General features: G+C 42.9%; 1 protein-coding gene across 3 annotated transcripts in view; it reads right to left on the bottom strand.

Moving 5' to 3' along the window:
* Positions 1 to 9,130, bottom strand: part of tbc1d24 (TBC1 domain family, member 24) — a 46,866-nt gene extending 37,736 nt beyond the window's left edge. The window contains exon 1 of one of the 3 annotated variants that reach the window (XM_080206726.1): positions 9,066 to 9,130. The gene's annotated coding sequence lies outside the window, so the exon portion shown is untranslated. The other 2 variants (XM_080206728.1, XM_080206727.1) reach the window with 2 other exon arrangements.
* Positions 9,131 to 13,530: the final 4,400 nt, after the last annotated feature.

Below are 13,530 nucleotides of genomic sequence, written 5' to 3'. Positions count from 1 at the left end.
TGAGCCATGATGCTTGCTTGGAGAGCTGGACCAAATGGACTCCAGTAAAGTAACAATTCCAAGATTCCGTGTTTCAAGAAATATTAAACATCAAGTTCAATTGGTGGCACTTCTGACTGCGAGTCAGAAGGTCCCTAGCTCAAGTCCCACTCCAAGGCTTAATCACAAAACTCAAAGTTTTCAGTGCAATACTTAATGAGTGCTGCACTGTCTGAGGTGCTGTGTTTTTGGAAGAACATTAAAACTAGACTCAACTGTCCTCTCAAATTAGATGTAAATGATCCCATGCCACCATTCAAATAAATGATCTGGCCAACATTCATCCCTCAATTCACATTACAAAAACAGATTAGCTGATCATGATCACACTGTTATTTGTGAAGCTTGCTGTGAACAAATGGACTGCCATGTTTCCTGTATCACATTGACTACATGTTGAAAGTGGCTGTAAAGCACTTCAAGACATTTAGTGGTCCTGAAAAGTACTATATGGAGCTAAGACTTTTTAAAAAGATATTGAAGTTGGAAAATTACAGTTTGACTGGGGGATGAGTGGGGACACAGGAAGGAGGAAATATGTTTTGTTACTATAAACTTTTCTTTAGCTTTAGGCATTGTACATCTCAGTGAACAACAAATTAAATGTGTTCTAAGACAGACTGTTCAGAAAGCAAATTAAGTTACATTTTTCTGGCAGGGAAAAGTCCCATTCAAAAAGAGGAAGGGTATTGGAATATACTTTGCAAAACAACTAGAGGCAAAGAACTATGTCATTGAGATGTGGCTCGATTGAAAACACCCAAGGCACAAATGACAATTCATATTTTAATAAACCAGTCTCAGCTGAAACAAAACAGACAGAACAATACTAAAATATACAATACTAAACATTCAATTTTAAAACAAGACAATAAAATGCAAAATTTCCACTCCATTTCTTTTGGAGATTATGATGGAATTGAAATTGGATATCAACTAAGTAAAGGTACACATTGGATTTACATAGTCACACCTTGCTCCACATCAGCTAGTTCGATTGTTCTTGCATCGAGAAGGAAGTGTTGCTCAGATCATCTGTATTTCATTCAATGGCATATTCAGGAGCGCATATCAATGGACTTTTATGATAGTTTACTGGCTGAGGTGGGGGATATTAAAAAGCACCTTGTACAAATAGGATACATTACATCACCCAAATGTGAACCAGCAGGGACAGCTCACTCAGCTCAGAGTTTCAGAAATTTGGTATTACAATCGATAAAATTACTTAAGGCAAGGATATAAAAGCACGTAGGAGAAGCAGAATTGAGGTACAGATCTGTCATGAACAAACTGAATGGGAGAACAAGCTTGAAGGGTTGAAAGGCCTACTCCTGTTCCTATGACTCAATTACTGGCAGAATTAAAATGAGACATAACGTCCTCAAAAGAACAACTTGTTGACAAGAGGCCAAGTAAAAATGATTAGTGTCACCAGTTATGGACAATGACATATATGACATTATATATATGGCAAAGGCCCAGGAATGGGTTCCATCTAGCAGCTTGGCTTCCACTCAGATTTTGAGAAATTAGTCAGTAACAAAAATGAAATCCTCATTAAACATGTGCACCCACACATTATTAATTAGAAGCAAGAGTAGGCCATTCGGCTCGTAGAACCTGCTCCACTATTCATTTTGATCGTGGCTGACCATCAAGTTCAATATCCTGATCTCCCTTCCCCCACATCCCATGATCCTTTTAGCCCCTCATACTATATCTCATTTATTTTTGAAACCAGACAGCATTTTGGCCTCAACTACATCGGGTGGTGGTGAATTCCACACATTCACCACCCTCTGGGTAAAGAAATTTTTTTGTCACTTCAGTTCTAAAAGCTTACCCCCCACCTTATCCTCAAAGTATGACCACTAGTTCTGGACTCCCCCACCATTCTTCCTGAATCAACCTTCTCTAACACTGTTATTGTTTACTTTCATAGCCAGAAAATTAGGAACATTTCTACCAACAAACGCACTCACAGTTCTCTCTAATGTAAAAGATTAGAGTTGAGAACAATATTACAATCCCAAATACCATTTAAAGAGAGATCACGCCTAGATTATTTATATGCACCTTTAACATAAAACATCCCAAGCACTGCACACAGCATAAGAACATAAGAAATAGGAGCAGGAGTAGGCCATCTAGCCCTTCGAGCCTGCCCCGCCATTCAATAAGATCATGGCTGATCTGTCGTGGCTCAGTTCCACATTCCCGCCCTCTCCCCATAACCCTTAATCCCCTCGCTTATCAAAAACCCATCAACCCACGTCTTAAAAATATTTAGCGAGGCAGCCTCCACCACTTCAACAGGCAGAGAATTCCAGAGATTCACCACCCTTTGAGTGAAGAAGTTCCTCCTCAACTCCGTTCTAAACCGCCCCCCCTTTATCTTGAGGCTGTGCCCCCTAGTCCTACTGTCCTTTCTGAGCGGGAAGAGTCTCTCCACCTCTATCCTATCCATCCCATTCATCATCTTATATGTCTCAATGAGATCTCCCCTCATTCTTCTAAACTCTAACGAGTACAAGCCTAGTTTATTCAGCCTCTCCTCATAGCTCAACCCCCTCAACTCCGGTATCAGCCTAGTAAACCTCCTCTGCACTCCCTCCAAGGCCAAAATATCCTTGCGCAAGTGCGGCGACCAAAACTTCACACAGTGCTCCAGCTGCGGCCTCACCAATGCCCTATACAGCTGCAGCAAGACCTCCCTACTTTTATATTCAATCCCCCTCGCTATGAAGGCCAGCATCCCATTAGCCTTCCTGACCACCTGCTGCACCTGCAGGCTGGGTTTTTGCGACTCATGCACAAGGACCCCGAGGTCCCTCTGCACCGTCGCCTGTTGCAGTTTTTCGCCATGTAAGTAATAGTCCTTCCTACCATTATTCCTACCAAAGTGGACCACCTCGCACTTGCCAACATTAAATTCCATTTGCCAGTTCCTGGCCCATTCGCCCAGCCTATCTAGATCCTTCTGCAGACTCTCCACACCCTCCGCGCAATTTGCCGTTCCACCAATCTTGGTGTTATCAGCAAATTTCGACACCATACACTCGGTTCCCTCCTCCAGATCATCTATATAGATGGTAAATAGCTGAGGCCCCAGCACCGACTCCTGGGGCACTCCACTAGTCACCAACCGCCAATCCGAATAGCACCCATTCACCCCCACTCTCTGCCTCCTATTTGACAACCAATCCTCTATCCACGCTAACACCCTATCCCCAACTCCATGCCCCCTTACCTTCTGCAATAACCTCTTGTGAGGTACCTTGTCAAACGCCTTCTGAAAATCAAGAAAGACCACATCCACCGGCTCTCCTCTATCCACCGCCCTAGACACATCCTCATAGAACTCCATGATCAAATATAATTTGACAAAAGCACACAAGATATTAGGATGGAGTCATAGTAGCATAGAAGGAGGCTATGTGGCCCATCAAGCCCATGCCAACTCTCTGCAGAGCCATCCAGTCACATTTCCCCACTGCATCTTTGTAAATAAATTACCCTCATGTGTCCAACAATTTCCTTTTGAAATCATTCATTGTCTGTTTCCAATGTGTTCCCCCACATCCTCCCTGCATCTGTTGTACTAAGCCCAACCATCTCCAACTGTACAGGGCACTGGTGAGGCCGCAACTGGAGTACTGTATGCAGTTTTGGTCACCGCGTTTGCGAAAGGATATATTGGCCTTGGAGGGAGTACAGAGAAGGTTCACCAGGCTGATACCAGAGATGAGGGGGTTAGCCTATGAAGAGAGATTGAATAGACTGGGTCTGTACTCAGAGTTTAGAAGGCTGAGGGGGGATCTTATAGAGACTTACAAGATAATGAAGGGGCTAGATAGGGTAGAGGTAGAGATTCTTCCCACTTAGAAAGGATAGCAGAACTAGAGGGCACAGCCTCAAAATAAGGCGGGGGCAGTTTAGATCAGAGTTGAGGAGGAACTTCTTCACTCAAAGGGTGGTGAATCTCTGGAATTCTCTGCCCATTGAAGTGGTGGAAGCTACCTCGCTGAATATATTTAAGTCACAGTTAGATAGATTTCTGACAGACATGGGAATTAAGGGTTATGGGGAGAAAACAGGAAAGTGGAATGATCCACTTCAGATCAGCCATGATCTTATTGAATGGCGGGGCAGGCTTGAAGGGCTAGGTAGCCTACTCCTGCTCCTACTTCTTATGTTCTTATGTTCAACTGCTTCATCAATGACCTTTCATCCATCATAAGGTCAGAAATGGGGATGTTCACTGATGATTGCACAACGTTCAACATGGTTCAGGCACTAAAGAATACCATGTTCAAATACACAAGACCCGGGCCATATCCAGGGCTGACAAGTGGCGTTACATTCATGCCACACAAATGGCCATCTCCAACAAGAGAAAATATATCCATTGCCCCTTGACATTCAATGACATTACCATCGTGAATCCCCCCACTATCAACATCCTGGGAGTTACCACTGATAAGAATCTTAACTGTCTAGCTATATAAATACTGTGGCTATAAGAATAGATCAAAGGCTAGGAGTCATGCAGTAAGCAACTCCCCTCGACTCTCCAAAGCCTGCCCACAAGGCACAAGTCAGGAGCAACTCCAACAACACTCAAGAAGCTTGACACCAGCCAGGACAAAGCAGCCTGCTTGATTGGCACCCCATTTACAAACATTCACGCCCTCCATCACCGATGCATTGTAGCAGCAGTGTCTTCCATTTACAAGATGCATTGCAGGAATTCACTAATGGTCATTGAACAGCACTTACCAACCTACCACAACTGGCATTCAGAAGGACAAGGGCAGCAGATACTTGGGAACACCACGTTCCCTCCAAGCCACTCACCAATCTGATTTGAAAATAAATCGCCATTCTCCACTGTCATTTGGTCAAAATTCTGGAACTCCCTCTTTAACAACACTGTGGGTGTATCTACATCACAGACTCCAGCAGTTCAAGAAGGCAGCTCACTATCTTCTCAACGGCAATTAAAGATAGACAATAAATGCTGGCCCAGCCAATGACACTCACAGCTCTTGAATAAATAAAAAGTAAATATGTGTCTCCTAGTCCTTGTACCATTAGCTAATGAAAACAGTTTTTCAATATTTGTTGTCATGCCAAGTAAAGGCATGTCCAATCCATAACTTTAAAACAGACTGTAATTGGTTTGGAATCTTTTCCTAACCTTCTTACAAAAAGGGAATAGTAACAGCTGGCTAATATGGCTCCTGAAGGTCAGAAGACTTTTGTAATTTCTGCCTCAAGTCTCAGGTATGTTCTGTATTGGATAAGCATAGGTGAGGGCCTACCACTCAAAAGAAATGTTGCTTTACACCTGTTAATTTTGTGAACTCCCCAAAATTCAAAACCTACAGGCCTGAAGACTCCCTAGCTGCAAGCTTTATACTCAAAAAAAATGCAGAAATCAGTGTATCACTGGTCAGTATGGGATTAGATATATATCAGATGGTTACCTAATCAAAACTGTCTTCATATAACAAATCTATTATCCCAAAAACCAGCAAAAACTGGTTGGTCAGGCAGTAATATTAATTTTTAAAACCTGGAGACAGCTACATCTTAGAAGTCATCCAGTTGTTCCTTTTCCAAGTTCACCAATACAGACAGTAAAGGGAACAAGGTTTTCAGTTTTCTTTCATCTCTGTCTGTAATACCATCCTATCTTAATTTGTCATAATCTTATACACATATCAAATCTCCCCTCAATTTTCTCTGCCACTAGTAGAAACAAACCCAGTTGATGAATGACCAAGGGCTTAGTCAAAGAGGTGGGATTTAAGCAGAGGGCTGGAGAAGTGTTGGAAGAGAATTACAAAGCTAGCGCATAGGCAGCTGTAGGCACAGCGTGAATCGTGGAGCAACTAAAATTAGGGATGGTCAAGAGCCAAAAATTGGAGAAGCACAGAGGTCTCAATGGCTTCTAGGGCTGAGATGGGGAGAGTCAAGGCCTTGGTGGATTTGAAAAGATGAGAATTTTAAAATCAATGTGTTGCTTAACCACAAGCCAACATAGGTCAGCAAAGAACAGGGGTGATGGGTGAAAGGGACTTGATGCAAGTTACGACGTGGACGTAAATATTTTGGATGACCTTAAGTTTACACTGGGTAGAAGATAGGACAAAGGTAGAGGATCAATACATATAAATATGTTAAAAAGTCTGCAGAGATTACAGGATTGCCAGTCTATATTCAGTGACTGAGGGTGCCACATTACAATGCATCAACTTGATCATCAGTTTTGTTCCCACCAAGCACTGACCTTCGTTTTCCTATTAGCACATTCTGCTATCTTACCTTATGCCATTATTAGCACTGTTGAGTCCTTAATGGCAACAACACATCCCTTTGTCTTATGCCCATGGCACCTTTGTCAATCTCTCCTTTGTTCTGACCTATCCTTGTCCTTCTACTCTGCCCCACTGCCTCAACTATACAAGTCATGACCTTTCTACCCCTCTTCAGTTTTGTAGAAAGATTATATAAGTGTCAGATGGATTCAAAATGTTAACTCAGGTTCTCCCTCCACAGATGTTGCCAGACCTATTGAATGTATCCAGCATTTTCTGTTTTCATTTCAGATTTCCAGCATCTGCAGTATTTTGCTTTTTATTAGCTTGCTCATTGTTGTTTTGACAGCACTATAATCTGACAATGCAAAATTTCCACAACACAGCTGAGTCCTAGATACAGAATCGCATTGCAACTTTGAATTGTAGCTAGCATCCAATTCGAGCTTGTACCAAGTATAATTTCTGTTGAATTTTAAAGATGGAATACATTACCAATAGCACTAAAGCCAGAGATAATACTTGTGTAAAGTAAAAACCCTTACCCCACATGTTAGCAAATGATTACAGAAGCATGGCTACTGAAAGACTCAAATCCAGCTCAATCCAAACTCATCTCCAAACTCCAAGGCCTGGGCCTCAACACCTCCCTCTGCGACTGAATCCTGAACTTTCTAACTCACAGACCACAATCAGTAAGGATAGGCAACAACACCTCCCCCACAATCATCCTCAAAACCAGTGCCCCACAAGGCTGTGTTCTCAGTTCCCTACTATACTCCTTGTACACCTATGACTGAGGTAAAATTCCCCTCCAATTCGATTTTCAAGTTTACTGACGACACCACCACAGCAGGTCAGATCTCAAACAATGACGAGACAGAGCACAGGAATGAGATAGAGAATCTAGCAAACTGGTGCAGCAACAATAATCTCTCTCTTAATGTCAACAAAACAAGTTATCATCGACTTCAGGAAGCACAGTGTTTACGTCAATGGGGATGAAGTAGAAAGGGTCAAGAGCTTCAGGTTTTCAGGTGTCCAGATCACCAACAACCTGTCCTGGTCCCCCCCATGCCAACACTATAATTAAGAAAGCCCACCAGCACCTCTACTTTCTCAGATGATTAAGGAAATTTGGCATGTCAGCTACGACTCTCACGAACCTTTACAGATGCACCATTGAAAGCATTCTTTCTGGTTGTATCACAATTTGGTATGGCTCTTGCTCTGCCAAGATTGCAAGGAGCTACAAAAGGTCATGAGTGTAGCCCAAACCATCACACAAACCAGCCTCCCATCTATTGACTGTCTATACTTCCCACTGCCTCAGCAAGCAGCCAGCATAATTAAGGACCCCATGCATTCTCTCTTCCACTACCTTCTTTTGGGAAAAGATACAAAATTCTGAGGTCATGTACCAATTGACTCAAGAACAACTTTTTCCCCTGCTGCTATCAGACTTTTGGATGGACTTATCTTGCATTAAGTTGATCTTTCTCTAGCTATGACTGTATCACTCTGCACTCTCATTTCCTTCTTTATGTACAGTATGTTTTGTCTGTATAGCACACAAGAAACAATACTTTTTACTGTATGTTAATACATGTGACAATAATAAATCAAATTTAAAAATTATGGTTAAATTTGTTCTATGACAAAAATTTGAAATTGCTCAAACACTACCTAAGCTGTAAATAAACAAATCAGAAAATGTTATTTTTGGTGTGAATTTTTTTTGTTTTGCATTGATGGGTGGGAAGGGAGGAATGAAGCAAGAATTTCAGCCTCAAATTCAACAATTTCTGGAGAGTTTCCTGATATGATGAGCAGATTATTCAATCTAACTGAATACCAAATCAAGAGCTGTTAATTTTGGCTATTAAAAACCAATTAACTTTCTGGTAAAATTTGAGCATTTATCAACAATGCTTGCTCTGGCTAGCCCAGGATCCAACATTTAACTTCTTATTAAAGTGACACTTGGCACAAGACCTTGATTTTCTCCTTTTCAGTTATGAGCGACAATTTCCTGTTTTGTTTGCTTCCTCTGCTTCCAGTTGGTGTTACATAACAAAATTAACCTTAAGTGAAATGCCGTGGCACGGACTCAGGTAAACAACCAAAACTCAGTGCAGCGACAATGTATAACTGCAAACTTTAATTATGCCTGTTTACTTAAATTAGGGTATTCTTGTCACTATGTTCCAAAACGCCCTCAAATTGCACTTAATGTTTTTAAACGTCGCTTTGCAAATTATGCAACTTGTTGCAAGGGAAAAAAAGTCAATTTCCTAACCGAGCACGCCAGGAGAAGTGCGGATGATGCAAAAAAGCCTAATTCCAACCAACTGATAACTTCCCCCGAGCAAACCTCAGGCTGGCTGCTGCCAAGCTGCAATGGTCCATTTGTCAATTTGCACGCAGTCCCCTGATGCAAATGGAAGAGTGGTCAGTGGGACCAAGATCAGCTTTCCCGCAGGTTGCACCGAGCCAGGTGAAGCGGCGCCAACTGCCACAGGGGGCTCGAGCTCCGGGTCGCGGAAAAAGGAGGGGCACATCCCCTCAGCAGCTGGAAAAGAGGGGACATTTAAATTAAAACGGGCCGCGAAAAAAAAGGACATGGTAATGGACTACGGGGAAGGGGGGAGGGTGTGTGGATTGGCGGTATCCGGTCCCCGCCGCCTGTCACTCACTCACCCGCCTGTCGTCCGCCGCCGCCTGTCCCTCGGTGTCCCACTATCGGCGGCGCCAGTGCGCATGCGCCCCGGTCCTCTCTCTCTCTCTCCCCCCCGGGCCGCTCGCAAGTGCGCGTGCGCAGCAGTGGCTGTTGACATTATGGCTGAATGAGTGTCAATCTGCTCACTTCCAAACACCCCTGGAAGAGAAAACCCTGCTCCAGGTATTTAAAATCCTGAATGGGATTGACAGGCTAGATGTGGCAATGTTTCTACCCGTGGGGCATTCTAAAATCAGGGACTATAAATACAAGATAGCCCCTGATAAGTCCACTAGGAAAACTATTTTGTTACTGTCAGAAATAGGCTTACATCAACACTGCAATGAAGTTACTGAGAAAATCCCCCCCCCCCCAGGTTGCCACACTCCAGCACCCGTTCAGGTACACTGAGGACGAATTTAGCATGGCCAATGCACCTAACCAGCACATCTTTCAGACTGTGGGAGGAAACGAGAGCAAACCCACACAGACACAGGAAGAACATGCAGACTCCACACAGACAGTAACTTAAGACAGGAATCAAACCCAGGTCTCCAGCACTGTGAGGCAGCAGTGTTAACAACTGTGCTACCGTGCAGGGAAAGTACTTTACTCAGACTTGCTGACACAGATAAGGGGCTGAGGCAGATAGCTTGGATGTTTCCAAATATGATGTGGATATGCTGGCGTTGGACTGGGGTAAACACAGTAAAAAGCCTGACAACGCCAGGTTTAAGTCCAACCAATTTATTTGATAGTAAACTCACTAGCTTTCGAGGTTAAACTCTTTGTCAGGTGAATCAATGTGATTCACCTGACGAAGAGTTTAACCTCGAAAGCTAGTGAGTTTACTATTAAATAAATCGGTTGGACTTAAACCTGGTGTTGTCAGGCTTTTTACTGTGTTTCCAAATATGACAGAAAAGCAGATAGAAAAATATGTTGCAGGGCTGAGATGAGGTACCTAACATAGGAGGAGAACCATATGGAACATAAATACCAGCACAGGCTGGTTGTGCAGAATAGCCTGTTTCTCTGCTGTATATCCCACTTAAAAACATAAAGAAGTCTCACAACACCAGCTTAAAGTTCAAAAGGTTTATTTGTAGCAAATGCCACAAGCTTTCAGAACAGACTGTCCCTTCATCAAGTGGGTGGGAGTTCTGATCACAAACAGGGCACAAAGACACAAACTCAATTTACATGAATAATGATTGGAATGTGAGTCTTTACAGCTAATCAATTCTTAAAGGTACAGACAATGTGAGTGGTGGGAGCATTAAGCACAGGTTAAAAGGATGTGTATTGCTTCCAGACAGGAAAGTTAGTGAGATTTTGCAAGTCCAGGCAAGTTGTGGGGATTACATATAGTGTGACATGAACCCAAGATCCTGGTTGAGGCTATCCTCATGTGTGTGGAACTTGGCTATCAATCTCTGCTCAGCAACCCTGTGCTGTTGTGTGTCGTGAAGGCTGCCTTAGAGAATGCTTACCCAAAGATCAGAGGTCGAATGCCCATGACCGCTGAAGTGTTCCCCAACAGGAAGAGAACAGTCTTGTCTGGTGATCATCGAGCAGTGTTCATTCATCCATTGCTGTAGCATCTGCATGGTGTCCCCAATGTACCAAGCCTTGGGACATCCTTTCCTACAGCACATCAGGTAGACAACGTTGGCCAAGTTGCATGAGTATGTACCATGTACCTGGTGGATGGTGTTCTCACGTGAGATGATGGCATCCGTGTCGATGATCCAGCATGTCTTACAGAGGTTGCTGTGGCAGGGTTGTGTGGTGTCATGGTCACTGTTCTCCTGAAGGCTGGGTAGTTTGCTGCAGACAATGGTCTGTTTGAGGTTGTGCAGTTGTTTGAAGGCAAGAAGTGAGGGTGTGGGGATGGCCTTGGCGAGATGTTCGTTTCATCAGTGACATGTGGAAGGCTCCGGAGAAGATGTCGCACCGATCTCCTCAGAAGACAAACATGGGCATGGACAGAGTACCCTTCTTCGTTCAGTACTTCCCCGAAGCGGAGAGGCTACACTTGAGGATGGCCTCAACCAGGATCTTAGGTTCATGTCACACTATCTGTAACCCCCACAACTTGCCTGGACTTGCAAAATCTAACTTTCCTGTCTGGAAACAATACACATCCTTTTAACCTGTACTTAATGCTCTCTTCACTCACATTGTCTGTACCTTTAAGGCTTGATTAGCTGTAAAGGCTCACATTCCAATCTTTATTCATGTAAATTGAGTTTGTGTCTTTGTGCCCTGTTTGTGATCAAAACTCCAACCCACCTGACGAACGGACAGCCTGTTCCGAAAGCTTGTGGTGTTTGCTACAAATAAACCTGTTGGACTTTAAGCGGGTGTTGTGGGATTTCTTTCTGTTTTTACCCCAGTCCAACGCCGTATCTCCCCGTCATATCCCACATAAGCCTGTGGTACCAGAACTTTACACCAAAGTCCAAAGTATGAGATTTTCAGTCACAATCCATATAGCTGAGGCAATAACTTAAAATAATAAATGTAGATAAAAACAATGATAAAAGCAAATTACTGTGGATACTGGAATCTGAAACGCAAACAAAATGCTGGAAAATCTCAGCAGGTCTGACAGCCTCTGTGGCTCTATTTTCTCTCCACAGCTGCTGTCAGGCCTGCTGGAGATAAAAGCAGCGAGTTGTCTACCCCATTTTTAATTTCATTTTTCTGATATTTAACTATTCGATAACCACTTGATCACCTATTTTCTCTATGCACAATGATTGTTTGAACCATGTCTGAGTAGCTATGGTTCCGAAAGCTTGACAATTCCTTTAATCAGAGATTAGTGAGCCTCTGGAATGCATCACCAACTTCGTGGTGGATGCTGATTCTCTCTCTTTAAAGAGGGAGCTGGCCAGTTCCTGACTGTGGTAGCGATCACATCATAAAAAAGATTGTGTTATGTCGTCTGGTTCCCATTAGCTCAGAATAATTCCTTTCAACTCAAAATGCTGGCGCTTTATCAAGTACATTTTTGCATCTCTCTATGTGCTGATAAACTGATACATTGTTACTTAGCACATAACTTCAGCGTGACAATGAATGTGGCACCCACGATATATATATATATACACATAACAACTAGTTCCAAATTCTGTATGAATACAATATCCCTTCTCCTTTATAAATGACTTTATATCAATATAATTATTCAAATCATAAACTTTCTCTTCTAAAGAATAAATGGACTTTTAGAAATAAACCGAACTTGAGTTGGTATAGTTTGTTTTCCTTCCCCAAAATATTATTCATGGTGTGAGCAACAGGTAAAGATGCTGTTAACACATATATCTGTACACCATAGAAAAATAGCCTAAAGTTAGGTAGACTGGATATAGTCAGGCACATTGATAACCCACATTATGGAAACAACTGTGATTTTAGTCACAAGATAAGGTCCCCCAAAACGATCCAAGGGCAGTAAGAGTGGTAGAGGTAAACAACCTGAAACAAACCCTTGAAATAGAGACTGGATATGAGGAGACCAATGCCTGGGTAGAATGGGTCAAATACACTGTAAAAAGCTTAAATAAAAGCAATTGCTATGCCTATGCATCTGGGAGACCAGTGGCCCAAATTGTACCCTTCCCTCTGGGATAGAAACGTGACAAGAGGTATGGAGTGCATGTTGGCCCTGTATTAAGAAAAGAGAGCATGGGGCAACCCGAACTGCACATCCCTATCCCTGATGTTCCCTCCCGTGGAAACAAAGAACTTAAAAACTCCCCCTCAGTTTCTCGCTGCCGTTGTGAATCACACTTCGTGTGAACCGATAAGGAACAGAGTTAACTCATAATATGGGGGAGTTAGAATCATGCTCAGAGGTCAAGAGCATTACAGAGAACGGAATGGGAGGGAACTATTCATCATTGAAAATCCCCAGAGCAGATATATGGTGGTATTGTGGAGGAAGGGTACTGAGGCCAACTCTACCCCCCAGTGGAAGGGTACATGTGCAATTGTCCAATTGGCTATACCATTTACCCTGGCATTTGAAGGATCCAAAATGATCAGGAAGAACAAGAGGTCAGCGATAGGAACTTCTTTTGATGAAAAGATATACCTGGATCCCATAGGGGTGCCCCGGGGAGTCCCAGATGAATTTAAGTCCAGAAACCAAATTGCAGCGGGATTTGAATCTTTGCTTTGGTGGGTAACAGTAAATAAGAATGTGGATTGGATAAATTACATATATTGTAACCAACAAAGGTTCATTAACTATATTAGATATGATGTTAGCAGAGAAAGGGGGTGTGTGTGTAATGTTGGGGGGAAAGTGTTGTACCTTCATCCCAAACAATACGGACCCTGATGGCTCTATAACCCGAGCCCTACGAGGACTAACAACCTTAGCAGAGGAAATAGCAGAAAACTCTGGGGTAAACAACGTATTCACTGACT

The sequence above is a fragment of the Carcharhinus amblyrhynchos genome, chromosome 18 (genome assembly GCF_965287045.1).
Source record: "Carcharhinus amblyrhynchos chromosome 18, sCarAmb.v2.hapA, whole genome shotgun sequence".
NCBI lineage: Eukaryota > Metazoa > Chordata > Chondrichthyes > Carcharhiniformes > Carcharhinidae > Carcharhinus > Carcharhinus amblyrhynchos.
This window is presented reverse-complemented; position numbering and strand designations above follow the sequence as displayed.